The sequence below is a fragment of the Tenrec ecaudatus genome, chromosome 8 (assembly GCF_050624435.1).
Source record: "Tenrec ecaudatus isolate mTenEca1 chromosome 8, mTenEca1.hap1, whole genome shotgun sequence".
In the NCBI taxonomy this organism is placed as follows: Eukaryota; Metazoa; Chordata; class Mammalia; order Afrosoricida; family Tenrecidae; genus Tenrec; species Tenrec ecaudatus.
Window position 1 is genome coordinate 95,760,673 of NC_134537.1, and position 24,551 is coordinate 95,785,223.

The 24,551-nt window shown below is 42.1% G+C and overlaps 1 protein-coding gene across 5 annotated transcripts in view; it reads left to right on the plus strand.

The window, feature by feature from the left end:
• The first annotated feature begins 10 nt into the window (after window positions 1-10).
• Window positions 11-24,551, plus strand: part of SLC20A2 (solute carrier family 20 member 2) — a 106,247-nt gene continuing 81,706 nt past the window's right edge. For 2 of the 5 annotated variants that reach the window (XM_075556597.1, XM_075556595.1), the window contains exons 1-3: window positions 11-269; window positions 4,140-4,244; window positions 5,622-5,777. The gene's annotated coding sequence lies outside the window, so the exon portion shown is untranslated. Of the gene's footprint in view, window positions 270-2,080; window positions 2,164-4,139; window positions 4,245-5,621; window positions 5,778-24,551 lie in introns of all 5 variants that reach the window. The other 3 variants (XM_075556596.1, XM_075556598.1, XM_075556600.1) reach the window with 3 other exon arrangements.

The window sequence follows — 24,551 nt, forward strand, 5'->3', positions numbered from 1 at the left end:
CACGCGGCTCGCTCCGGAGGCGGGCGGCCCGCGGCCCGCGCAGCTCCGCTCCGGGGGCTCTTTGCCGCCGCTTCAGGGCCGGGCGCTCGGGAACCGGTTTCGGAGCGGACCCGGACGCCCTCTGCCTTCGTCACTTCCGGTCTGCCCGTCGGTTTCCGGATGAACCGAGGAGGCAGGTTCCACCCCTCACCCCCGCCCCTTTCCCATTCCCCTTGACAGTTTGTGAACGGAAGAGACGCTGCGACGGCCCCGCCGCCGTCCCCGGTCGTGTGAGTGGAGCCCCGCTCCCTTCCCCTCCTGCCCGCGGCGCGTCACCGCCCCGCCCCGGCCTCCGTGCCGGACCGCGCGCGGGGCCCCGCGGGGGGGCCTGGGGGCTGCGGGGCGCGGGGGGCCGGCCCGCGAGCCCACGTGGACCGGGCTGAGTGCGGGGCGGGGACCGGTCGGTACCTCGGCGTGGCGCGCCTCTTCCCGGTCGGCGTCGGCTCCGGGGCGTGACGAGGCGTGGGAGGGGGCTGTCCGTGGTCCCGCGAATTGCGAGGAGGCTGAGAAACATTTGAGTTTGGGGTGGTTTGTTTGTTTTCCGTAATGAGGTCATAAGGTTATTACTCTTCTATTTCGGTGCATGCGTAAGAAATCGTGTGCTTTCCAGGGTACTTTTATTATAGGCTCTCGGCTCTCCGCTCCATCGTAAGCGTGCGTGACCGAGAACGCCGGGGCGTTTTAAAACTGCATGGGGTCTGGGTGCTCTGGTTTCGCCAGTTTCCGTGACTTTGGGCCATGCCTTTCAAGAAGTATGTGTACAGTGTCGTGAAGAAGGTGGTTGCTAGTGTGAGACGGGTGCTGAACTTGGTTAGCCTACTGGAGCGATCAGATTTCAGCGGTCGATGCAGGCTTCCATGGCCACTCGTCCACGTGCTTGAGGGCTTGTTCATTTGGAGCAAGTGCGCACGGATCAACAGACGGTTCTTTGTGATTTCACACGAGTCCTTGTAGAAGCTGCTTTATTCATTGACAAGCAGAGATCAGAGCTAATCTCTTAACACTGTACCTCATAGCAAGACTCCCTCTTTTCCTCAGAAATCACTTTTTGAGAATCTTACTCGGTGCTTTAGCATATTAGCTTTGCTTTGCTTCCATTAACTTAATTGATTTAATGATGTTAAGTATAATCATTTATCTAACTTGATAACCATGTAGTTTGTCAAAGTAGTAGACTTTGCCTATAGACAAAAGGTTGGAAAATCAGGAACAATGATAGTCAATGTTGAGTACAGATTGATGGCAAAGCTGTGTCAGATGGTCTGCGTGCTTTATCTCATGAAATCATCAGTGATAACTTTTTGCATAAGCAAAAATATTTGAGTGCATGAGCTTGCTTTAAACACTTCCGAGTGTGGAATATAGACATTTGCTGTTTTGTAAAATAGGTGATGGCGATGTAAAATGACTTAAGAGTAAATTAGTGTGTTTTTCAACTTGGCAGCTTGCTTCAAAAATTCGTAGTATTGTTTCCTTTTTGTGAACTCCAATCGTTTCCAAGCCCTCCTTACATAACATTAAGCATTAGAAAGAGGTAGCTATTGGGAAGAGACTTAAGGACTCCATCTTAAATGACCTCCTTTCCATATTGGATTTCTAAATAGCATTCCTTAATTGTTAATTAAAACTAACCTTAAAATTAACAAGAAAAATGACATAATGAAACATGAGGGCATGTATTCCAGTACCAAACTAAGGAAATGAAAAATAATGTGCTGTGCCCTTGCTGATGAGCTTGAGCACATTTTCATGAGCATGTGAATGTTAAGAATGTGAGATCCTCTGCATTGTTAAAAGGCTGTGTTTCATTTTTCAAGCTGGCTTTGAAATCCCTGAGAAGTGTGCTCAGCTTTGAGGCCAGTACCTCAGAAGTTACGTTTTTAACTGGATTTAATTAATTTTGACTTCCTTGGTCAACATGTTCTTTTTGACTAAGTTTTCAGAGATAAGAGTTCAATGATTTCCGTCTTCAAAACTGTTCAGGTTACGCCAGCTATTCCGAGAGCGGTGGTGTGATAAAAGTAACAGTTTCTGTCCCCAGGGCATGGTGGGAGCTGGAAAGACGAGAGGATGGAGAAAGTGCTTGGAGAAGATGAATCTTGAGATTGGAGCAGTCAGATTTAGGTACCTTCTAAAAAAATAGTGAGCTTACTTCACCAGTCAGTATTTGAGAGTACCTCACAACCTTGTCTCTCTGGGGGAGGGGAGGGGAGGGGAGGGGAAGGTTACATAGATTCGCAAAGCTATATTCAAAGCCCCCGCCCCCCCCCCCCCGTCCCCCCCCCTACGGAGTCGATTCTGCTGTCAGGTTTCCAAGGCTGTAAATCATCATGGGAGCAGTTAGCCTCCTCTTTCTAACATACGGCTGGTGGTTAAGAACTGCCCACCTTGTGGCTAGCCGGCAATGCGTATATCCTTGGCTTATGGAAAGTGCTTCTTAAAAACGTGAGATGAAATTGCGTAGCAGAAATCCTCCTCTTCTTTGCACCAATGAAGATCCTACTTAAGAGGGGGCTTAAGAAAGTGGAAAAATGGAATTAAACGATCATAGAATTTTCCTCACAAACCTTTTGAAAGCTCCCTGGTATCTGTAGATCTTGCGCTGCTCAAGTCTCCATTAAGTCGGTAACCCACACTGAACTCTTGGATTGTGGGCAGTTTATGTCACACCCTAGTGTTTAATATGATGCATTAGATTGTTACCTAAGTGTTTTGTATATCTTGTTCCTCCATCCAAAAAATAAGTTGCTGTGGGAAGGGAAAGGGTCAGCTTGAGTCAGACTTGACTCAGTGGCGGTGATTTTTAAAAATATTTTTTCTCTTTTGTTTTTAAGTATTAGGAGCTTTCTTCGTATTCAGTCCAATATATACACATACATTCATACATATATATATATATATATATGTAGATAGTGATATGGGTGCTGATTGAATGGATATTATAGTTCACGAGGACATACCCAAGATACTAAAAGTGTGGAACTAGCCCTCAAGAAGGTGCTATGTGCATTAGACGGGTTATTCATCCCCATGACACAGAATTTAAAGCTCTGGGAGTACAGTAATACTAACAGCCAGCATGTCTGCTTAAACAGGCCTCAGGTGCCTTTTGCAGGTCAATGTGTTAAGAGTTGCCTACCAATGTTTCAAGCAATTATTTTCCCTATTTTGAAGATGAGGAAACTGAGGGGCGGCATGGTAACTAAGCTGCTTGCCCAAAGCTGTTCAGATGATCTAGTATCTAAAGTATCTTAAGTATCTAAAACTGGATTTGAACCCAGGCGGTCTGGCTCCAGAATCTGTGTGGTCTCTTTCTCTGATTTTCCTTTATTCTTGCAAGGGCTATCTAAAAGTCGATGCAGCCATCTCTGACGTAAAGTGCGCTCTTTTTAAAGTTTCCAAGTAGTGTAGAAGATTGCAGTGAGCCTGCGTTGCAGAAACAGTGCCGAGGTTTCTAGGTAACAGAGGTTGCTGGTAGAATGGTCAAAGGGGCACTACTGTATTTTGGAGGGAAAACAAGTAAACAGAGACTAAATTTAGAATCGCCAAGCTGGATGTTGAATGTAACTCGCTGTAGATGTTCAGTGCTTCTTGAGGACCCAGGATAATGATTGTGTAAAATACCAGTTTAGTATCAGTAAGCCTATGACAAATAAAAGCATATTGAATGACTTGAGATCTTACTGCCTTTCTTCTTGAAACTCTTCCTGGACATTAAGATGTCTGTGGTAGTAACTTACCAGCATGTGGGCTATTCTGTAGTTTCCCAGTGCTATTCTGTTTGCTTGATCATTGTGTGACATATCGATCCAATCCTTTACTGAGAAATAATGAACACGGTGAGGGCAGGGAGCTATGTTCAAACCAACTAGTGGTTCTATAGCAAAAAATAAAGGTGGAGGGTAAAATTTTGTGCCATTGAGTTGGTAATAAACCTGAAACAGTCACTTAGAGGTGGGTCTGTAAGCAAAATACAGCATGATAAGGAAAAAATGTATTTTTTTGGAAGCCCAGTTCTGTACCCCTTTGTTGGGCGCTGGCAGTATTATTCTGGGGCCATTGGGCATCAACAGAGTTGCTTGGTGTAAATGACTCTACAGATAAGAGACTGTATACATCTCGGCACCTGCTGTCCAGGAATCGGAGGAAGTTGAAGCATGGGCCACAAGCCTGGTTAACAGCCAGAGAGGACACACACCTTACAGGTATAGTATTCCGTGCTAGAGCTCATTCCCACTGGCTAGGAGGTCAGGCAGTTTATCTTTATTTGATTCTTAAAAGCAATAGCCTGCTCGGGTGTTATTTTAACACCGGCACATATCTGAGATGGCCTGTCAGAGAAGTAACATGTAACTGAGAATATTGTCCCACAGCTTGTGTTCTATTTAAATTCCCTAGGAAATACTGTGCAAATTTTGTGTTAAAATAACCCATCTCCAGTTATGTTATCCTTAATCCTCATTTCAGGCTCTTCCTTTTCCATGTGTTGTTGGAGGAAATGGGAGACTGGTTCATTTTAAGCTCCTCAGGCCAGGCTAATGTGCCAGAACCTTCATGCACCATTTATGGCTTTTCAAGTGGCCCTTCTGGGCCCTGACCATGCTCTCATGTAGTTGCTCTGTAACCAGTAGTACAGAGCTCAATGACGTGGACTGCTTGTACAAGCAACAGATGTCGGTGCGCAAACCCAAAGGTTCTTATTCATTAGAGCTGGGACGGGACTTAGGCATTGCATGGCGTTGTGGTTACATGTTGGGCTGCTAACTTCAAGGTCAGCAGTTTGAAACTATCAGCTGCTCCTCTGGAGAAAGATGGGTCTTTCTACTCCCATAAAGAGTTAACAGTTGGAAATTCACAGGGGCAATTCTGCCCTGTCCTATAGGGTCACTATGAAGTCAGCATCGACTTGATGGTCTTCAGTTGGTTAAGTCTTTGGTGACTCTGGCATCGCTTCCTCCGTTAAGAAGCACAGGGCTCTCCAGATGACACAAATGGTTAAGTACTAGGCTACGAACCTACCCAGAGTGCGGCACCTCAGAAGTAGGACTAGCGAGATCTCTCGGAGGAGATGTCACAGCCTGGAAACCCTGTGGAGCAGTTCTACTCTGCATGCTTGGGTTGCCACAAAGTCGGATGACTGTGCAGCAGGGAACGTGGAATTTGTTAGCTAAGAGCAGTGGTACCGAGTGAAATGACCTGCATCAGCCTGGTGGTGGTGCCGAGATGGTGTCACCAGGAAAGGGGTGATTTCAGAACTTGATAGCTGGAAGAATCTTCAAGCCAGGGATGTAGTTTACAGCTGAATAAAAGCCACACCTGTGTATTCCATTTCCAAGTGCTAATGCAAAATGCAGAGAAATAGCGTTTGCTCTCGCTGTTCTGTCCTGGCCATCATAAAAATCAAAGGCAGTCCACTTGAATTTCAAATGTGTGTGTGTGTGTGTGTGTGTGTGTGTGTGTGTGTGTGTGTGTGTGTGTATTACAGAGCTGATATTACAGAGTTATCTGTGTGCAAATTTATACTGCACAATTAGCTTTTGTTTTGTTTTCCTTAATTTTGACTTTATTTTATTTTGTCTTAGGCATCTTTCCTTGGAAACATGTGGCTTCCATGTCATCTTTGAACCCAAAGCGTAACCTGTAGTTCAGCATGTCTTCAGTAGAGACCAGAGACCAAGTTTGCTCCCTCAGAAAGTCTCCCAAACCTGTGAAGCAGCAACCCCTGACAGAAGAAAACAGTAAGTCAGATATCTGTGAATGGAGTGTGTGGCCAAGAGACTTAATGCGAGATTCTGGAAGAATGGTTTAAAAACAAACAAACAAAGCGAAGAAAAGGCCAGCTCCAAGAGGAGGCTCCAAGGCCATTTCGGATTTTCAAGCTGCTAAGAGAAGACGGTTCTGAAAATGCAAGTGACAAGACTCTAGCAAATCTCTTTATAAGTTCTTACATCACTTTGTTAATCCACCCCCTTTTTTGGCAATGATATTTGAGTTCTTTACCTCTGCTGCGTCAGGTAATACATGAATAAATAGAGAAAGAGGAGGGCAGCTAGTACAAGTTCATTGGCGATGCCAGCCTCCAGAAGTGGGCCTTCACTGATCAGAGGAGAGTTGGTTTCTCATAAGGATGTGCTGCTTGCTTGGCCACATGAACTGTAACTTCAGTTTCATCTTCCTTATTCTACTCCCAGCCCCATGCTTGCTCTTTTTCCTTCAACAGTTATTTGGCAGTGAAAATCAGATCCCCATACTTGTTCGTTTTAAAATATATTATATTTTTATAATAGACCCTTGGTGTAGGGACTGTTCTGCCCTGGATGGTGTTATAAGGGTAGGAATAGGTGAACTTCTGTTCTCCTTCAGCACTGATCTTCTCTCTTTCAGTGTCCTTACTGGATGTCTACTTGGTCTTCGCACTTTGTAGGTGGAAACGAAGGGTGATTTTGCCATTCTGCTCTCCTTTACGTAGCAGACATGAATCATATGGGTAGTAGGCATTTGTAGAAACTACGGAACCTCTTTAGCTGTTTATTTAAAACTTTCATCAAACTTCTTTTTACAGAAGTTAGGCATTCCTAAGTGGACTTATTGTCAGTGTTTGCATGGAAACAGGTCCTTGCTGTTTCTTTCCCAGAATGAACCAATTGCTGTTAACTTTTCTTGGGGCTTTAAGCTTTCTGTTTTCTGCTCAAAACCAAACTCACTGCCACAGTCCAGTCTGATTCACAGTGACCCTATAGGAGTGAGTGGAAATGCCCTTGTGGGTTTCTGAGACTACTCTTTACAGGACTAGGAAGCCTCGTCTTTCTCCCAGGGAGCAGTTTGTGGTTTCAAACTACTGATCTTCGGTTAGCAGCCTAATGTGTAACCACTATGCCACCAGGGCTCCTGATACTGGTATTCTAGAAGACTAATAATACTTTAAGAGAATAATGACAGTCATATAATATACTACATTTACCACTTTACTCAAGGAAAGTTACTAAGTTAGTGACATTTGGATTAACTCCCTTGTCCTGATAGGTTAAAGAAGACATTCAAAGCAACTGTGTGAATGGAAAGAATCGAAGGTCAGTGGACTCTTAGGAATATTCTGTTAACATAGTTTTAGGCCATCTGTATTTCTACACGTTCCATTAAATTTAGTTCCCAAACACTATTTTATGTTTACCAAAACAGAAAATCTTGTAAATATTCATTTTATTTTAAGAGACTTGATGTCAGTTTATATATTAACCTGTGTCATTTTAATAATTATACTGTAACATTCTTAAAATACCACTAGTAGCTTAACCTATTAGTTTCTGCATGGGAAAGTATATCATTTGTGCGATCTTCCCTTTTCTGGACTTTTTGTTGTTTCTTTTTTGGGGGGTGCTATTATTTTATAGTCTTAAGTATGTATATTCTTTCTTTTTGTATACACTATGAATGTGTTGTGGGCTGCTAACCCCAAAGTCAGCAGTTTGAAACCATCTGCTCAGTGAGAGAGAGATGAAGCTTTGTACTACTCCCGGAAGGAATTGTAGTCTCAGAAACCCATAGGGACATCTCTGCCCTCCCCTATAGGGTTGCTACGGGTTCAAATCAGCTCTATGACAGTGAGTTTTAAGTTGATAGTGTATGAGAATAAGTAAAAAAAATACTGATATAAAATCATAGAAACCTTTATTAAATAATAGCAAAGTGTAACGTTATTATTTTTCAAGTTTTCTTCTGTCTAGATCAATACACTTCTGAGGATAATATATATCTCTCTAATCCCTTCCCTGAAGAAATTTGGGTGCTTTGATTTACACCATTGCAAAAGGGCAGTTTGGGCATTCTCACGGACCCAAATTGTGTTCCTTTGAAATGTTCTTTGAGTTTGGGGAACCAAAAGATGCCTGAATGGACAAGATTACACCTAAGGGTGGAAGGGGTAAGATTTCCCAACAAAATTTGTAAAGGACAGTCTTTATTCCCCTTGGACAATGATGGGAAAAAATACCTCAGCACAATTTTCCTGAGTTTATTCTCACTATTTTTTTAAGATAAACCATCCAAGCAGTTTTTATTCATTAATATCCATAAATACAGCAGTTTTGTTAGAGCAGCGGCTCTCAACCTGTGGGTCGCGACCCCTTTGTGGGTCTAACAGTCCTTTCACAGGATTCGCCCTATTCATAACAGTCGCAAAATGACAGTTATGAAATGAAGTAGCAATGAAAATAATTTTATGGTTGGGGGGGTGACCACAACATGAGGAACTGTATTACAGGGTCACGGCATTAGGAAGGCTGAGAACCACTGCATTAGAGAGTTCAATTTCCTCTTTAGTTTGAATGGGGAGTATTAGGAGAACCTTTTGCATGTCAAGGTACAGGATGCAGAGATCCCCCTGCATGACTGCCTACATTTACCTCTTGGAAGTAAAAAATTCGTTAAGTGGAAATGATTGTCATATATTTTCTCTCATCCTTTTGAATTACACAATGTAGCAAGAGTGACAGACCTGAAATTACAATCACCAAACTCTTACTAAGTCCCCATGTTCATCCTGTATCCTTCATGCAGATCTATCAGGGTTACCTCTGGGGAATCTCCTAAGCAGTCACTATCACCTTCTGAGCTGACCTCTCTGCCTGATATCACTGGCCCAGCAGAACTCCTCAGAAGTCATTGTTTTAACTGGACCTTGCTTTCTGGATCATATTTATAAATCTAAGATTTGTTCCCAATTATGATTCATTTGATAAGCATTGTCTTCATTAGCTTTGATCTTGCTTTCATGACTGATGGGAAAGATCAACTATTTGAGCTAGCAGATCCTCCGGCAGCACTTGACACCCACTGAGCCTGAAAGCTGGCGAGGCCAGGGTTTTCATTTAAAATGGAAGTGCTGAACCTAGGTGCAGTGACTCTCGTATCAGTGCTCTACAGTCTTCTACTCGGTTCTGGACTTTAGCCAGTTTCTTTACTCATTGAACTTGATAACCTTCCCTCTTGTCTCAGCTTTGAGGTCTTTCTGACCTTCCTTAAACTCTATCCGAAACCTTTTTTCATGTGGGGTGCTCTTTCCGTGAACTTGCTGTAAAGCTTCAGTGGTCTGAGCAGAGCAATTCTGCTCTGGGACATATGACTTCTCCGTGAATCCAAATGGACTCAATGGCCACAGGTTTGGTGTGTGTGTGTGTGTGTGTGTGTGTGTGTGTGTGTACAGCATATAATGTGTGTAAGATTTTAAAAGCAGTCCTATAAGTTGAGGTTAACTGTTATTGAATATTTTTCTGCCTGAACCTTGATCTCTAGTCATTTGCCCATTCTAGCTATTTCCTATGGATATGATCAGACATGTCTTTTTGTGATTAGCTTACGTAATATAATGTTTCCAAGGTTCATCTGTTATATTCCTGTTCATGTGGGCTTCATTTCTCTGTCTTAACCAGGGTCTTATCCATGTAATAGTGATAGCTCTCTGTCTTGTATTGTTGCTAGGTCGATTAAGTAAGATAATACATATGAGGAGGTGCTGAGTTCTTGTTTAGTACCATTACCCAAAAGGCTGGAGAGCAGTGAGATGCATATTCTCACTATGATTATAATTCTCCTCTGCTATCTAGAACTGTAGCATTTCTATAAAACCTTTCATAAGCCACAATAGCATAAAGCGAGGAAATAATTACCATTAATTTATATGGGAGAAACTTTTGTGAGCACTCCAGACCAAATCATGCCAAATGGCACATAAAACTGAAAATTACACGGTATAGTAAAAGCAAGGCTAAGAGGATAACTGCACCCTCAACATAAAGTAGAAATGCTTGGTGATGCCATTCTCACGCAAGTGGGCGTTGCCTCTTAATGGCTGCAAAGCAAATGCTGAACACTGGTCAGGATTGATTCGATGATGGTAGGGTGTGTTTGTGTGTGTACTTCTTGAGAAAATTAGTCTTAGTACCTTATCAAAAAAGTATTTTTAATAAGAAATTGGTTTAGCTTTATCCATTTACCAGATGCATTTCACAATGATGTTTGTGTCTTTCCCTAAATCAAAGTCATTCTCTAAAAATTTACAGTTGTACATGTTTGATAAAAAGCTGCCACAGATTTCTAAAGTCTATTGATCAGAAAGAACTTCTCCACCTCATTGGAATAATCCATAACAATCAGTGCTTTCAGAGAAGTTGGAGTAAGATAGATTGGATGTAGGGGTTCGGGTCCCCAACACTCAAATGGGTCCTCAGGAATGACCTTGTAGTTATGGAGAATAAGACAGGTAGACAACAGGACACAGGGGTTCCTTCCTTGTCCCTATGTCAGGACCGAGAGAGTGAATATATTTTTTCAAATGGGTATATGCCATAGGATTTACAGACCTTTCAAAAGACACACATGTCATTCAGCAGACATGTTACATAGACAGTGGGTAATATCATAAGCGGGTAACATGATAAATCAGCAATGAGGTGAGTCATCATTTTGTCCTAACGCAGTTGGTAGTTAACCTCTGGCGCCCCTGACCCTTCCCCAGGGGAGTGATCTATGATCATATCCGCAAGGGATGTCAGAAAACTTTTATGGTGGTTGGGCTATAGCACCTGATTGCTCTTATCTACAGATAACCTCCAGGCACTGGGAATAGCCAGACAAAAGGATGAGATATCTTTTATGGTAGCTCCTTTATGACAATTCTTTTATGGGGGGGGGGTTATTGAAGGGATTGTGTTCAGTCATGAGAATGTATATTAAGATTTATTTATATCTTATAACTGTGAGGGTCATTCCCCACGGGAGTCAGCTTACCAGACCTGTAATTATTAGCAGAGAGGGTTTAGCTGCATTACATTCTTATCCAGTCCCTCAGTTTACCACAATTGGATGCAGAAATCTTGTATATTGTTATAAAACTGATCTTTGAATAGTTCTAATTCCACCTTAGGTGTTACGTATACTCTCCTATATAGTTCTTGAATTATGTATATGCTTTTGAAGCTGGAGAAGTTATATTTTTATTGTTTTGAAAATAACATTGATTAAGTTCACTTTTATTTAACAGCCATACTGTACTGTAAAAAAAAATTGGTACATTGATTCAATATTCTTTTGTTCAAGGTTTATTAGTTTCCTCCTAACTTAGCAGATCATAGGATAAGTCAAGTTGGGCAAACTTCACTTGAAACAAGTTGACCCTACTGGTGCCCTGTGATTTCTGAGACTAGATCTTTACAGGGGTAGAAAGCCTTGCCTTTCTCCCATGGGGTGGCTGGTGGTTTCAAAATGCTGACCTTGCAGTTAGCAGCTCAGCCACTACGCTACCAAGACGCTTAATTAGTACATATATAATTCACTAATTTATACCATGGTCAGATTTGTTATAGTGTAAATTTGTAAAAGACTATGATAGGAGTAATTTTAAAACATCAGTGTTGACAAAGAACTCGTCCAGGATTTTTATAAAGTCTGATACATAGTCTGTTTAAAGCCCATTTAAAAAAAAAGTATTGTTTACAATCAAAAGGTTTAAATTGGTTCATTTGCATTTGATATGCTGATTTGCCTAGGGAACCATGCTGGCACAGTGGTTATGGGTGCAGCAGGTAACCTTTGCAAGGTTGGTGGTGTGAACCCACCAAGCCACTCCCAGAGAGAAAAGACTTGGCAGTCTGCTGCTACAAAAATGTCAGCTGAGGAAGCTTCGTGGGCCCATTCAATTACCCCATCCTGTGGGCTGGCTCTGAGGCAGAGTCAGCTCAGGTACCCAGGACAACAGCCATTTGTAGGGGCATGACAAATTCGTAGGTAAGGAAACCTATTCCCACAGAAAGAGAAACTTGATTTATAAATATAATCCAAAACGTAGTTCAAACTGCTTATACTTAAAAAGTGACTTTCATTTGCGTTCTTTTGAGGGCAGCCCAGCAGTCCCGAGGACATGTTAACAGTGACCTGTTTAATGGCCCCAGTATCTAGTTGGCAGGAGTGTGAGAACGTCATACAGATGTTATAGAATGAACTGAGATGCACTGGTTTTGTCTCTCACTGTTTCCCTAGTATGTACTTGGAGAAACTGATTTTGTTGCTGGTAGTGTTTCATTTCTTTATGGATTTTCATATATGAATATTGCTGATAGTAACGACAATTATTATGGATCCTTAATAGGGCCAGACTGTTGACATACATTAGCTCATTGTCATTTTATTTATGTAATTTCTAAATTATGTGATATTATAAGATAGATTTTGTTTTATATGCACATATATATTATACTGTATGTTACATTAACCCATAAATGAATGATTAATGGGTGAATTAGATGTGTTCTATCTACAGATCAATTGATATATTACCTTTTACTACATTAAAATGAGGAATTTGAGGGGTAACCACACAGATAGTAAGTGATTAGTATCAGATTTTAATCCAGTTCTTTTAACCAATTTTCTGTACAGTCTTTAATTTTTTTTTAATTTGCCTTTGTAAAACCAAAATCTAGATGCTTTACAAATGCTTATTATTTTGCAGTAAGGACTGCACTATCAGTTGTGTATGCTACACATTTTTTCTTCCATAATAACCATTTTTCCCCGATTACAAGACTAATAAAATAACAAGGGTTGAGTTGAAAAACAATCAGATCATTCAAAAAGGTATAAAGAAGCTGATAAAAAATCAGTAGTTTTAGCACCCAGAGCTTCACAGTTTGATGTGTAGTTTTCTAGACGTTTTTAATGTATAATTTGTATACATATTGTTTTAAAACACATCTATGCATAGTGTTTATAACTTTTACACTTACTGTATCTTGACCATCATTCCACGTTTATATCATTTTTTAATGTACTTAAATTTTTGTGATGTTATCTTAGGACAACTTTAAATTTACAGAAAAATTACAAAGATAGCAGGGTTCCTATATCTCATTTCCCCTTTTTTAAGTGTAGTTCATTTCTTAAAATTAAAGGAACCAATATTGATCATTATTATTAACTCAAGTTCATACTTCATTCAGATTTTCTTCTTTTTTTGTCCATTTTCTGTTTCAGGATCCATCAGGATGCCACATTACATTTAGTCCTCAAGCCCCTTTAGGTCCCCTTGACTGTGACTTTTCTTTGTGTTTGATGACCTCAATCATTTTGAGGAGGACTAGTCAGATATTGCGTAGAATATCCCTCAGTTGGATTTGCTAATGGTTTTCTTACGCTTAGAATGGAGTATAGGCTATGGGGGAGGAAGTTCACAGAAGAAAATGACATTTTGATCACCCTCATCAAGGCTGCATACTGTCAGCATGACAGCATTGTTGATGTTTACCTTGATAACCGGGCTGAGGTAATGTGTGCCAGGGTTTTCCCCTATAGAGTTAGTCTGTGTTCCTCTCCTCCGTCCTGTACTCTTGGGAATGAAGACAACCATAAAGGAATGGGGACAGTATTTACATAAATGTTTGGAATCTTTCTGCATAGGGAATTTCTCCGTCTCCTATATATATATTTTTCAATTATTTATATCAGTATAGAACAGCAGTTCTCAACCTGTGGGTCGCAACCCCTTTGGGGGTTGAACGACCCTTTCACAGGGGTTGCCTGATTCCTTACAGTAGCAAAATTACAGTTATGAAGTAGCAACAAAAATAATTTGATGGTTAGGGGTCACCACAACATGAGGAGCTGTGTGAAAGGGTCGCAGCACTAGGAAGGTTGAGAACCCCTGGTTGTAGACTAAGAAGAGGCTTTCTATGCCCATAAAGATTTAAATTCTGGGGAACCCACAAACCCACAGGGGCAGCTCCACCCTGCCCTGTAGGATCGCCGTGACTCAGCATGGATTCGATGGGAGTGAGTTAGACCAATGAATAGTTCTTTCGTACTAGAGGTCTTTTTTCTTTTTTTCCTTTCTTTTCCTTTTTAAATCATTTTATTAGGGGCTCATACAACTCTTATCACAATCCATACTTACATCAGTTGTGTAAAGCACATCTGTACATTCATTACCCTCATCATTCTCAAAGCATTTGCTCTCCACTTAAGCCCCTGGCATCAGCTCCTCATTTTCCCCTCCCTCCCCGCTGCCCCCTCCCTCATGAGCCCTTGGTAATTTATACATTCATATTAAGGTTTTAATCTAATTCTACTTTATTTAGTTCTTGCTCAAGTTATTCCAGCTTCGGTCATTTGGGTGCTCATTCAGTTGGCTTGTGTATCTTGTCACACCCCAATCATTAAGGGTCTAGTTCTTCATTTTTAAAATAGCTGCATGGCATTCCATTATGAGGATATACCAAAATTCACTTAACCAATCCCCAACTGATGGTAATTTAGGTATCAGATTTTTTACTGTTACAGTCAACAGTGTGATGAAGCTGTCTTCAAAAGACGTATAAAATTGGTAATTTATTCAAGGTAAATTGCTCCTTTTATTTGTTTTTCTCCGTACTATTTTCCTTATTATTTTAGGCCCCCTTTCTCCCGTCTAAGCTCTCCATTGTACATTGCATGTTTTAAATATTTGTTTCCTTATTTACATCTTCCTTTATTTTCTGAATTTCCTGTTATCTGCATGTATTTCTAACATTTTTAACAGTTTTTTGGCACTTCATCCACATATACATTTCAATAGTTCAATCCTATCGAGAAGAGTTACAATCATAACCAAAATCTATTTTAGAACTTCTTCCTTGTACACAGTACTTGTGAAATTATTTTTTTAATTGTGGCAAAATGTACACAACAAAACATTCTCCAATTCAACAACTTGTACATGTATAATTCAGTGCCTTTGATTTTACTCTTCCTGTTGTACAACCACTATGCAAGTCCTTTTCCAACTGCAACAACTCGTCCTCCTACACCCATGCGAGCCACAGGTCAAGTGTGTTCTTTTTAAAGTCGTTTTCTTGATGTAACATTCACCTATCATACTCTTCCATAAGTAAATTTTTTAAAGAGAGTTGTATATCCATCATTACAGTCAGTTCTAATGTACCCTCCCACAATCAGTTCTAGGATTCATTGTTTGCTCCCCAATTCCCATCCCCCACCTCCGTTTCCGACAAACCAGTGATTGCATCTGTTATTGTCTCCATGCATACACTTGTTCTGAGCTTCTTAAACTGGGAAACCTACCAGAAACAAACAAAAAAAAAAAACAAAGATAAACAGAAAGAAGAAAATAATAATAATATAAAGATAAAATGAAGAATAAGAAGGAAAGACCCATTAACAATATTTAAAAAGCCAGAGAAGAAATTTCTGTCATGGAACAGTCAAGCAATATTTGAGCTTAGAACAAATTTTAACTCTGACACTATTTGGATTTTTTTATTGTCGTCATTGGATCACACAGGCTGGGGTGCTTCTTCCATGTGGACTTAATTGACACCTCACTTAGATGGCTGCTTAGTTGAATACAAGCCTTTAAGGCCCCAGACACTTTTCTAATTGATAGCCAAGCAGCCTCTGCTCTCTTCACCACACTTGCTGTAACACCTTTATCTTCATTGATCTCTTCATGAAGACAAGTATCCAGTCAGGCCATGTTATAAGAGCTAACTCTTCTTGGATTGGGGCTAGAATTACGTGGGAGCCCAGAACCCATCTGCAGGTCATTGACATTTTTATATGTGAGTGTTTTCCTTTGTGATAGCTGGAGCAGATTACTGAGGAGGAAACGTTGTGGTCTTTCCCCCACAGTTGCTTCTTTCCTTTTTCCCCCCTTTGGTCAGGACTTACTGGTTCCAGTGGTCCTGGGGAGCTGCTTTGATATTGTGCGTTGTCTTGAGATACCTGCTGTTATTTCAATGTAGGATTAACTGTATAACAATTAGATAGAATTTAAATTTTTTTAAAATGGAGTACACACATTGGTACAGACAAGAGCTTTCAAAACATAGAATTAAGGACCAATAAAACCAAACCCCTGAGGAACAGTAATACGAGTAACGATACTGTGAGGGTTGGGTGGATAGTGGGGGTGGGCAGAAGGGGGAGAAAAGGGGCGCCCATCACAAGGTTGGATAGCAGAAAGGTGGGTGAAAGGAGACAATGGCCAGTGTAAGACAGGAAATAATAGTAATAATATATAATTGATCCAAGGCTACATAAGTGTGGGAGGGAGGTGAAAAAAGAGGAGCTGATAGGAAGGGCTCAAGTAGAAAGAAACTGTTTTGGAAATGTTGATGGCAACATGTACAAGTGTGCTTAATACTATTGAAGGATGGATTATTATAAGATTTGTAAGAGCCCCCATCCCCCAATAAAATGATTGATGAAAAAACAAACAGCACTCTCAAAAAATAAACAAATTTTGGAACTAGAAGCAAGAAGCTTGAGAATAGAAAGTGAGAGAAATATCGGTTACATCAAAGTATGTGCCTGGGATTCAACAGAAGTCTTCAAGAACCTGGATTTCCTCTAAGAGCATATTTTACAGCCAGCTTAAGATTTTTTTCAAACAATTTTATATATATCAAAGAAGACAAAAGTATAATTTGATCCCTATGTCCATGTCACTCTGCTGTATCCAACAATTGTGGCAAATCTAATATATGTTACTCTCCTATTATGTTGAAGCAAATCCAGACAATGAGTCATTTCATTTGTAAATATTTTGATATCATCTAAAACATAAAAACAAATCTTCATAAAAACAATTCCATTCTCATACCCTAATATAACTCCATTCAAGTATATTTAGTTATCAAAACTTAAAAAAATTTTATTTACCATAGATTACCCCTCAACTCTGTTTTGCTCTTTTGTGCATGCGGTCGCTGTGGCTTGCGACCGACTTGATGGCACCTAACTACAAGAACTTTTACTTTGCTTACTCCTGAAAAATTCCATGGATAACACAAACAGGATTTTTCCCGGTTTTCCTGGTGTAACCAAAGTCCCAGGTAGAAGTATGGTGGTGTGTGTAGAGAGATTTTTCATTGACAAGTAAGATTCCTGAATGTTACTTCCTGCATTGGACGTTGCAGGGCTTCTAAGAAGACGAACATTATAATGATCTATAGCTACATTTTTTTCCATATGCTTTTAAGAGGATGTTACCCAGGCAGCTCCCCAGGGCCAAATGAGCTGCAATAACTCTAGGCTCTTCAAGCAACACATTAAATGGATTACTGACTGCCTACAACTTTGAACGGATAATTAATACTCCAAATGTTTTAAAGATTGTGTTCTCCTGGGATTTCACTTGATCTTTAAAATTAAATGAAGTGATATTCCTGTAGAAAAAAACCCTGTCTCAAGCATTGTAGTCCAGACTTCCTTTTCAGCATTCATTTGTGCTGAATTTATTCTGCAGGGCCTCTGATTTGGGGCATACAAGGGACCTGCAAAAAGTTCATGGAAAAATAGAATGACAAATAATGAACTTCTCATGAACTTTCCGAAGCCCCGTCAGATCTGAGCAGGAGATGGCCTGAGACAGAAAGGCCGAAGATTTCCTTTGTGTTTCCTAATCCAAACTAAAGCCAGTCTTAATGCATACTTTTATTGCCCGTGTTCATCTTGCTGGCCAATATTGTTCATTAGGTGTGGATTCATGGCTTAATCTAACCTAATTTAGGCGTTTCCACCTTGAGCTTGGTGACCAGCTGGCCTTGCCTTTGCCATTTGCTCTCATGAAGCAGCTTGCATGTAGTCAGTCAGCGTTACTTCCTTTCCATTCGGAGTGCCATCTTTGTTGTATTTGTGCATTTTTGGCTCGTTTCCTCCTTCCCTCCTCTATTTTTTCTTTTCATTCAGTGAAGCCCTTTTGAAAAGGAGAAACCTTAACATTTATTTGTCCACTGTTTTGCTTTGGGATTTTTTGTTCACTGTTAATTTTCACTTTGTTTCCAAACAGAAGTCAAAAGATTTGTGCCATTGCTTCTCTCCTCAAACCTTTGCTTTGAAATTTCCTCTTTTTAAAAACCTTGTTACTTGCCAGTGTGTGACCTTGATTGAGTTACTATTTTTATCCAGCAGCTTTCTTATCCCAAAAGTGAAGGTATTAATTAGATTCACTAATCACATTTCATGTATGGGGTTAAGTACGATAAGCAATAGTGCCTGACACATGAGTGCTTCATAAACATTCATTAATAGTACACTATTGAGGATTCCTGTAGTATCTTTTCCATGTAAATGTTTGTACCTCCTCTTAGAGTGTTCATTAAGGGTTTATGCACCCTAAGTATCAGGGCCTTTCAAAAAGTTCTTGAAAAAACTCCATTATATTCCTGGGAACTTTTTGAAGCCCCCCTCATAAGTGATTTAATTCACATTTTCCTGAAAACACATTTTTAGCTTTTTGTTTTGAAGTGATTATAGATTGAATGATTATAGATTCACAGGAAGTTGCAAAAATAGTGCAGAGAGGTCCTCTGGGCCCATCATCTAAATTCCCCCAACTTACATAATACAATACTTCACCAAAACCAGGAAATCCATGAACTTACTCAGCTTTTACCCGTTTCACATGCATGTGTGTGTGCTGTTCTATGCACTTACAGAATACCATCACAAGGTTCTATTCACGGTAAGAGAGCATGCTCATCACCATAACGTGCCCTTTTGATAGCCATTCTCACCATGCCCCAGCCTGTCATTGCGCTAAATCACTAGGCTGTGATCCATCTCCATAATGTTGTCATTTTGAAAAAATTATATAAATGGCCTGGTAGATGATCTTTTGATGTGACCAGGCTCATGTGGGCTAGTCTGGCCCTAGACCATGCTCTTTTTAAAACTCAGCGTGCCCCTGGGGTTCATCAAGTCGTTGAGTTGATTAGTGCTGGTTTATTCTGTTTTATTACCAAAGAATCTTCCAGGATGTGGTCGTATCACCATGTAACCATTCACCTGCTGAAGGAAAATTGAGATATTTCCAATTTGGGGCTATTGCAAATAAAGCTGCTGTGAGCATTTGTGTATGGATTTTTGTGTGGGTGTAAGTTTTCATTTCTCTAGGATGAATACTTATGAGTGTGATTGCTGAATCAAAAGGCAATAATTTCTTACTGTCAACGCTTTGTATAATTTGCATCTTGAGTCCAGACTACCAAATCCTGTCGTATGTCTCCGGTACTATGTGTATTTAATAAATATTTATTTTGTTGCATCTCCTTTCATAATTTATTGACATTTTTCTTGTAGTATATACTACAATTACTCAACTCGGTTACTCTGAATGGGGGTGATTATTTCAAGTGGCTGCTTTCTCTTTATCAATTATTTTCAGTTTAGGAGATGTTGAATTTTTAAAGCTAAATTAAATACTTTTAGAAATTCAACTGGCTTGACCTGTATCTAGCAATATTTCAACTACTTGACAGTTGTGTTGACATTTTTGTTTTCCAACATAATGTTTGGAAATCCTAAGATGATTTTAAAAGCCCATTTCTTGATTCATAAGAATTATTATTTGTGTAAAATTTCAAATATTTTCATATGTGGGGTATTTTGATAGCTGTGAATTCAAGTAATCTAAGTCAAGCATCAAAAGTAATGTAAGGATAATATAATTGTGGATGATCGGCAGGCACTATTATCTAGTCCTCCACATCAAATATCCCCCAACTGCTAGAGAGGGCTGATTTCACAACACTACAACCTACAAAGATGATGAATTAGACTATGCCCTCTATGGTTGTCACCTCTTCTAGGTATATGCCTTCTGTAAATTAATTTATTTCAACCCAAACCTTGACAGCAAGAGAACATGTGATGAAAATGTGGTACCTGATGGGAACTCATAGTCCTTGACGGGTTCTCTGGAATGAGGAGTCCTCTGAAACGTATATGATCCATTTTGAACCTTTTTTGGGCAACTGTGGTCTAACCAGTCCACATAAAAAAGGAACTGACTCCATTTGAGGCAGGCTTGTCTGCTTCAGGTAACCTGAGATCACTCCCCTGGCTTTAGCAGCCACACCAGAGATGGCTCAGAGATGCCTGTGGCCAAGTGATCATAGTGTCTGTGACCCACGTTTTAGGGAGGCATAGATGAAGAATAGATCAGGACAATGATGAATGACAATGAAATCGCTTGAGGACGGTCTGTTTTTTGCATCTGAAGGAGAGGGTACCAAAGACACATGGTAACAACCCTTGGAGAAGACCAGAGGGAGGTGTGTGCAACTTGACACTGGAGCTCAGCTAAGTGCTCTGTAGGTGTTGGATCCATGGCGAGAACTTAGAACACAAAGGATTTTGACTTAGAGATGGACTCTTATCTCTAAGACAGAGGAGAGCTCTCAGCCAGGCTGCCATGGAAAGCTGGGACTTCCCTCCTGGGAACCCTTTAAACCTTGTCGTCTGTGAGGGGCTGTGGAATACCTCAAGAATCCTTTGAATGGGACTCTCATCCTCTCGGATGCCTGCATTCTGAAATGTGGAAAGCTTCTAGGATAATATGAAAGGCCCTTCAAAAATGCTTTTCTGCAAGGAACACTTTGACCCAAAGGGCACATGATTGTCAGTACTTTTGAAAAATACAGTATTTCGAAAGATACTAAAAAACTGGAATCTAGTGAATTCCTTGCTGAAATTGTGGTGGTTAAGCTATCCCTCTGTTAGACCTGATGTCACTAATCTAGAATTGTGGTTTTTAAGTTTTTATTTTGTCTCTTTAGAGCAGAAAACCACATTCTTTTCAATCTACCCCCAAAAAAGAGAACATTTCACCACTTCCTGTAATCATTGTGGCCTCAGGAAACACAGGCTCACTATCTCCATTAGACCAGTTGTTGTGAATTCTGACTGGGATAACCACACCAGGAACTGGTGTCTTGCTTTCTCGTTTACATAGGTTTGCACTCAGCTTTGCAGACCTACTTGGGAAAATGTAACCCTAATATTTGTTTAAATGGATTAGCACAACTATCTCTTGCAGCCCCTCAAAAAGTTGAAATATCTAATAATAATTCTGTTATGCTAATGAATGGCTTAACCATTTAACATGTGTATATAAAGTTTTTAACAGCCTCACACTATTGATCTTGAGAACAATGTTGCGGGCTGTTGCTGTTAAGTTTCTCTCTCCGGCCTAAATCTCAGCCTCGGTCCTTAGCTCCACGTGAGAAAGATTTCACACCGAAGCCGGGCTCGTGATCCAAGTGAATTTAATGAAAGTTCAAAGAAGCATCAGGTTTTACGCGGCACCCATAGGATTCCTTTGACCATGCGGCCTGGCAGAGACTGCTCTGGGACACGCAAGGATCTCTCTCCTCCCACGAAGACGACCAGACCACCCAAGCAAGACAAGACCAAGAGACCAGGCGCCCAAGAGCCCCTCTCCCTTCCGGTCCCTGCCTTTTCAAGGGTTCCCGGGGGAGGTGTGGTGAACGACCCCAGGTCAATTCCATTGGCTGAATTGCAATCACCCGGCCCAGGTGGGCTGCTCCAGGTGTAACGCCCATCCAAGCCCACGGGCGGGAAAATCCAGCTTTTGTCTTTTGCTGGCTCTCCTGGGCATGCGTAAATGGACTTCCCAAATCTCTAGGCTAAGCTTCCTAACATTCCCCCTTGAAGAGATATGGACCCAAATCTTTGGGGTACTGGACGACAACATCTCTAGCTGCTTCCTGCTTACAAAGGGGGCGTAGTGGGGTTTTGGGTCCATACCCTTCCTGCTCTGTTAGAAGGGGTTGTCCATTAAGAGCCCAGGATAGATAAGGTCGAGGTGGGTTTTTCTGGAGGCGGTGGTCCTGAAGCTGGCACACTGGGTTTAGAGGCCTTTGTAACCTGAGAACTGGAAAACAAACAACAGGTGAACAGATTAAGTGAGACATGGGTAAGATTGTAAGGTGGCAGTGCCCTTGAAGTTAGGTTAGTGTCACAGACTTTGCTCATTATAAACACAGGAACAGAGGGGAAGTATTCACTGGCCTAAAGGCTGTGAGGGGTTTGAGGTAGACTCATCTGTGCAGCCCTCATCTGTCCTGGGGTGGCGATGAAATACCATCCTAAGATCGTCCAGTGGCTCACAGGAGTATTCGTCTGTTCCCACGGTTCCTGTGGGGAAAAATCTGAGGCTCCTCCTCTGTGAGGTACAACTGGAAGCTGTAGAGGGACCTGGATGAGGCCCGATGACTACAGGTGTGCAGTTTGGACAGCAGGTCTTGGCCTATGAGAGGAGCTGGACATTCAGGTATCACTAGGAAGCTTTGAGAAAAATAGAAGTTATCCCAAAGACATCTGAGAGGCTCAGTAAAATGTTTCACGGCAGGTCTTCCTGACACTCCCTGGATAGAGCAGGTGCGGGGTGTCAGGGATCCAGGGAAGGAAATAAGGACAGAGAAGGTGGCCCCCGTATCCAGAAGAAAGTCCACTAACCTTCCCACTACGTCAATGCTCACCCGAGGTTCCAGACCAGTGACAGCTATCTTATGCTGCTGGGCCGTCCGGACCGGGCGCCTTCAGTCCTCCTCCTCCATCACCAGCTGCGCTTTGGCCTGTGGGCTCCTCCCCTCCAGGTTTTGGGCCATAGGACAGAGGCCAGCCCAGTGGCCAGTCTGCTTGCAATGGACGCGTGGAGTCTGAGGAGGCTTGTTCCGGTTAGGGCAGTTTCTAGCCCAATGACCCGATCGCCGGCAAATATAGCATTTGGTACCTGGTTCAAAAGTCTGGGTAACGTGGGAGGCATTTGACGGGTGTCTGCTATTGAGTGCAGCCAATATCTTGGCATGCCTAATGTCCTTTCTTTTCTCCTTCTCCTGGGCTCAAGCCTTGCTTTCCTGATCCCTATTGTAAAAAGCCGTGTTGGCACAAGCAACCATCTCCTCCAGGTTAGCTCCTTCATGCCGTTGCACTAGTTTTTGTACTTTCTTGGGAATGTCCTGTGCAGCCTGTGTGAGGAATTTGTCCTTGAGCAAGACTTGCCCCTCATAGGAATCAATATCTACAGCAGTGTGATTCTTTAGGGCTTCCTTTAGCCTCTCTAAGAAGCTTACAGGAGACTCGGTAGGTCCCTGGTGAATCGCTGTCATCTTGGCATAATTAATGGCCTTTTGCCTGCCTGACTTTAGTCCACCCGTGATGCACATCAGGAAATGTGCCCGTGCCCACTTGTGCTGAGGCTCACTGTGACTCCACACAGGGTCTGTGACGGGTACAGCAGTTTCCCCTACAGGGTACTTTTCATTCATCACATGTAACTCCTCTGCAAACTTTCTGGCACCTTTGAGCACACGCTCTTTCTCAAAATCCGTCATGGTCTGTCCTAGTATGATCATGACATCTTTCCAGGTTAAATCACAGGCTAGGGTGAGGTGCTGGAAGTGTTCTATGTACTGTTCGGGTTTGTTAGAGTAACTGCCTAAGTCACTTTTAATTTGCTTGAGTTCAATTAGGGTGAAAGGTTTGTAAATTGCTTGGGGACCAAGCTCCCCCGCTGCCTCTACTACAGGTAGAATACTCTGGGCTACTTCAGGGTTGAGACCACAGTCTCCCTCTTGTCCAGGGACCCTCAGGGGGTCCTGGGTGCACTGGGCAGAGATCCCTATTTTTCCTTAAAAGGAAGAATGCTGTAATAAATGGCACCTCCCACCACTTTCCTAATTGAACAGGATGCATCCGAGGGGGCAATCCCTGGGTATCGGTATCGAGTTGGTCTGTCCCATCTGGAAAGCAAACAACACGAAGATTACCAAGAGCTCGATGCCTCGAGGTTGGGTAATCGCAGATTCAGCGCCCATGTCCATAGTGTCCTGAATCTGAGGCCTCAGGCAGGTGCCCCTGCCCAAGGGAGGAGTCAGAGACCAGTTGCGACATTCTAGTCTAACTGCTTTCCAGATTACAGCTATGAGGGCCACTGCATGGCGTGGCACCCCGGCCTTCAGAGACGCCTGCTGGCAGGAGCAGACTTCCAAATCTCTGAAGGGAAGGGGAACATCTATCCGGCAGCTCAGGAACCTCTAAAGAATTGGGATCTCTGGCTGGAGCATCCTAGGGGTGGAACTGTATTAGAAGCCTTTCCAGAAAATGTCAGAGGCAGCATCATTAGAAGGCGGAAGTTAGCAGTTACTCGGGCCTGGCTTCCGAACGCCTTGGGCCTAGGCCTGGGCCACGGAAGACCAGCTGGCATTAAGGAACAAACCCACACAGGTAGAACACCAACGCAGCATGTTTGGAAGACCAGGGGAAGCTGAAAGGGAAAAGGGGGAGAAATGGGGAACATTTGGCTCCGGGACTAGAGCAGGGGCTAGCTCCCGGAACCGGAGGAGGGGCTAGCCAACCAGGCACCGCCCCCCCACGCGGTTGGAGCGGTGGGCGCCATCTTGGCAGGGTCACGTGCTCCGCTGACCCGTAGCAAAAATGACAGACACCAGGTGGAGACATGTTGCCATGGCCCCGCGATTCACGTGGTCCGGAAAATGGCAGCCGCCACTTGCGGCCTAGAGGGAGATCAGCATGGGACAATTGAGATGCAAAGAGGCTTGGGGAATGGCCTTCAGCGCACAGCGTCCCAGCCCCCTCCCAGCAATACAGCCTTGGGAAGACATGCAATCTCCCAAGAAGGCGAGTACAGAGAGACAGAC